This window comes from Sturnira hondurensis, unplaced genomic scaffold (genome assembly GCF_014824575.4).
Source record: "Sturnira hondurensis isolate 20B ecotype Veracruz unplaced genomic scaffold, ASM1482457v3 Scaffold0001721, whole genome shotgun sequence".
In the NCBI taxonomy this organism is placed as follows: Eukaryota; Metazoa; Chordata; class Mammalia; order Chiroptera; family Phyllostomidae; genus Sturnira; species Sturnira hondurensis.
In genome coordinates, this window is record NW_028074352.1 from 2,960,276 (window position 1) to 2,964,898 (window position 4,623).

The window sequence follows — 4,623 nt, forward strand, 5'->3', positions numbered from 1 at the left end:
AATAATCAAAATAGTTTGGTATTGGCATAAAAACAGATGCAGATCAATGGAACGGAATAGAACAGAATGGAGGACTCAGAAATAAAAAATGATAATGCATATATAAAATGGTAATGGTAAAAAACTCATGCATATATAGTCAATTAATTTAAGACAAAGGAGCCTAGAATATACAATGGGGGAAACACAATTTTCAATAAATGGTATTAGGAAAGCTGGGGAGACACATGCAAAAGAATGAAATTGGATATATCACATCTTATACAATACAAAAAATCAATCTAAAATGGATTAAAAATTTTACTGTAAAACCTGAAATTGTGTACATTTTCTTGAAGAAAACATAGGGGGTAGACATTGTGGGTCCCTGCTGTAGTTGTAGTGTTTCTTTGCTGCTGGTTGGCTGTGGTCTAGCTGCATAGGGGTTCATAGGGCCTGAGACCAAGTTCCCACCTGTCTTCCTACAATGTTGGAGGCTTTCATACCAGACTGGCTGAGAGGCAAGGTGCAAGTCAAGCAGGAGACCATCCAGTGGCTCATAGAGAAGAATGACCCCTTGATATGCTGTATTGTGGACTATTAAAACAAATGCCAGGTGAATGATAGCATCCAGTACTAGCATGTATTACATAGAAATGTCATTTATATGGCTGCCATTGGAGATGAGAACCCCACCCATCCTTCGAAAGTAATAGAATAGGACCTCCAGCCAAGATGGAAGCTTAGGTAGATACATTTTGCCTCCTTGCAAAGCCAAAAGAAGGACAACAACAAATTTAAAAAAAAGAAACAACTAGAACCGCCAGAGAATCAAACTATGGAAGTCTGACAACCAAGGAGTTAAAGAAGAAATATTAATCCGGATTGGTAGGATGGGCAAAGACAGGAAGCCAGGGTAGAGAAGACTCGTGGGAAGGCAGAAGCTGGAGGACCAGGTGAGGTGGCAGTTGGGGGAGTGAGCAGTCTCACATTTGTGTGCTGATAAACTGGGAAGAAAAACTGGGGAGTGAGACAGACCCTGCAACCCAGGGTTCCGATGCAGGGATTTTAAGCCTCTAAACCTTTGACTAAAAAACCTCTGTGGGTTAAGGTGGCGGGAGAAATTCCTAGCCTCATAGGAGAGTTTGTTAGAGAGACCTGAAAGTTCCAAGAAGTACACAAAACCACCCACCTGGAAGCTTTTAAGATTCTCTCACCACAAGAGGTTTACTTGTGGGTAGCAGAAGAAGTGACTGAAAAATGGCTCACAGCTGAGCAAGCAACATTGTTTCCTCTCAGACCCCTCCCCAATGCACAGCACCACAATGCAGAGTTGTGGCTTGCCCTACCCTGGTAGACAACTAAGGTTTCACCCCTTAATACATGAGAAGCCCATTAGACAAAAAATATGGCCCAAATGAAAGAACAGGTCAAAGCTCCAGAAAAAATACAACTAAGTGATGAAGAGATAACCAGGCTATAAGATGCACAGTTCAAAACACTGGTAGTCAGGATGCTCACAGAAATGGTTGAGTGTGGTTGCAAAATAGAGGAAAAAGTGAAGTCTATGAAAAGTGAAATAAAGGAAAATGTACAGGGAACCAATAATGCTGGGAAGGAAACCAGGACTCAAATTAACAGTTTAGAGCAGAAGGAAGAAATAAACACTCAACCAGAACAGAATGAAAAAACAAGAATTCTAAAAAATGAAGAGAGGATCAGGAGCCTCTGGGGCAACTTTAAATGTTCTAAAATTTGAATCATAGAGGTGCCAAAAGGAGAAGAGGAAGAGGAGGAAATGGAAAGCTTATTTGAAAAATTAATGAAGGGGACTCCCCTAATCTGGCAAGGGAAATAGACTTCGAAGTTCAGCAAGCTCAGAAAGTCTTAAAGAAGTTGGACCCAAGGAAGCACGTGCCAAGGCATATCATAATTACATTACCCAAGATTAAAGATAAGGGGACAATCTTAAATGCTGTAAGAGAAAATGAGACAGTTATCTACAAAGGAGTGCCCATAAGACTGTCAGCTGATTTCTCAAAAGAAATGTTACAGGCAAAAAGGGCCTGGAAAGAAGTGTTCAAAGCCATGAAAGGCAGGTACTTATATTCAAAATCACTCTATCCAGCCAAACTATCGTTTAGAATGGAAGGGCAGATAAAGCGCTTCCCAGATAAGATCAAATTAAAGGAGTTCATCATCACCAAGCACTTATTATATGAAATATTAGAAACTTATCTAAGAAAAATAAGATAAAAAATATGAACAGTAAAATAATAACAAACTAACAACTATCAACAACTCAACTGAAAAAATAAAAAGGAACTAAGCAAACAACTAGAACAGGAACAGATTCACAGAAATGGAGATCACATGGAGGGTTATCAGTGGGGGAGGGGGAAAAAGGGGGAAAAGGTACAGAGAATAAGAAGCATAAATGGTAGGTAGAAAATAGACAGGGGGAGGTTAAGAATAGTATAGAAAATGTAGAAGCCAAAGAACTTATATGTACAACCCATTGACATGAACTAAGGGGGGGAATGATAGTGGGTGGGGTGGTATAGCACTGAGGAGAATAAAGGGGAGAGAAAAGTGCCATAACTGTAATAGCATGATCAGTAAATATATATATATACATATACATATATACACACACACACATATATATATATAGTTACCTTTCTACTGTGACAAATCATTACCAAAATATAGAAAAAATCTATGAGCCTGAAACAGAAGCTAGAAATCCATTTTTCTAACTTCCCAATGTGAAAATATATTTTTATTTTCTTTTTTAAAGAAATTATTTTATTATTGTTCAAGTACAGTTTTCTTCATTTACCCCCCACCACTTCTTTGGTGGGGGGTAAATAAAATATATATATATATATATATTTTTCATGGTTTTATTTTTTTTCAAGATTTTATTTATTTATTTATCTTTAGAGGGGAAGGAGAGAGGGAGTGAAACATCAATGTATGGTTGCCTTTCAAGCGTCCCCTGCTGGGAGTTGGCCTGCAGGGAACCAGCCTGCAACCCAGGCATGTGCCCTGACTGGGAATCGAACTGCGATCCTCTGGTTCGCAGGCCTGTGCTCAATCCACTGAGCTACACCAGCCAGGGCAATTAAAATATATATTTTTAAAAAGCAATGGAATAACCTAGCTGGCTGTTGTGAGGAGTAATTTAATGTAACCCATTTTTTATACTATGGAGACAGGATTTTTACCAACTCAGCTGCTGAAAATGTGAAGACAATCCTTGTGACTCTTTTGAAAGTGTGAAAATATAGAGAAATCTAGTAAACTGACTGTATCAATGTAAATATTTATTTTCAATAATTAAGCAGATTCCCCCAATTAAATTGCCTCCAAGTGTTTTCTTTCCTGAACTAGGTGTTTGGACAACAAAGATATCATGGATATCATCAAGTCTAATTTTTTAGTTTCAACCTGAAGAGGAAACTGAGCAGGTGCTTGGCGATCAGCAGGAACTGATTAGACTCCTGACTGAACCCTTCCAGTTGAGCATGTAACTGTGTTCTCCTTTGTACCAGTTTGTAGTTGTGGATCCCCTGACTGCTCTTTCTGGGTTGCTTTGAAATAAAGCTTGCCTTTCCACAAAAAACTGATAGTGAGGTATAGAAATTTTCATGTAGTAAGTGTTCTGTTTCCTTTTCCAGGAAAACTGTAAGAACTTAAATACATGTGTAACAGTACCATTATCATTGCCAACAAAATTAATAGTAATTCCTAATTATTATCTAGTATCACCTAATAATAGATGATATTAAAGGGGAAGAAAAATATCTTTTTTTCTTTTATTTAAAGTTCTTGGCTGGGGCTCCATAACGAATGACAAATTAACAAAAGAAAAGCATACAAACTGTGAACAATGTGGCAATGTGGTTTGGTTTAGTGTCATCACACAAAGGGAAAAGTCTCTGGTTTTATTCCTGGACAGGGCACATGCCTGGGTTGTGGGTTCTATCCCTGCTGGGGCTGAGCAAGAGGCAACCGATAGATAGATGTTTCTCTCCCTCTTTTTCTCCTTTCCTTCCCCTCTCTCTAAAGATAAATAAATAAGATCTTTAAAAAGTAAACATGTTTTTTGACATTGGTCTTGGCAATAAATTTTTGAATTTGACACCAAAAGCAAAGATAACAAAGGGAAAAACAAATGAGGAACTACATCAAATGAAAAAGCTTTAGTACAGCAAAGAAACTCATCAACAAAATGAAAGGGCAACTTATGGCAAGGAAAAAAATGTTTGCAAACTACATATCTGATAAAGGGTAACTATCTAACATATACAAGGAACTCATAGAAATTAATAACAAAAAGAAAAAACAAACACAAAGTAACCCAATTAAAAATGAGCACAAAACCTGAATAGACTTTTTATCTACATGGAAAAATAGGGACATGCAGAGGTGCTCAGCATTGCTAATTATCAGGGAAATATAAATCAAAAACACAATGAGATATCACCTCACACTTATTAGGATGGTTATTGTGAAAAAAATAATGCATAATGAATGCTGGCAAAATGGCAAGAATGTTAAGAGAACCCTGGTGTACTGTTGGTGAATATGTTAAGTAATTCAGCCACTATGAAAAACAGTATAGGGGTTCCTCAAAAA

At 37.5% G+C, this 4,623-nt stretch overlaps 1 pseudogene; it reads left to right on the plus strand.

Annotated features, from left to right (window-relative positions):
- Positions 1-466: 466 nt before the first annotated feature.
- Positions 467-700, plus strand: LOC118976514 (SS18-like protein 2; annotated as a pseudogene).
- The last annotated feature ends 3,923 nt before the right edge of the window (positions 701-4,623 follow it).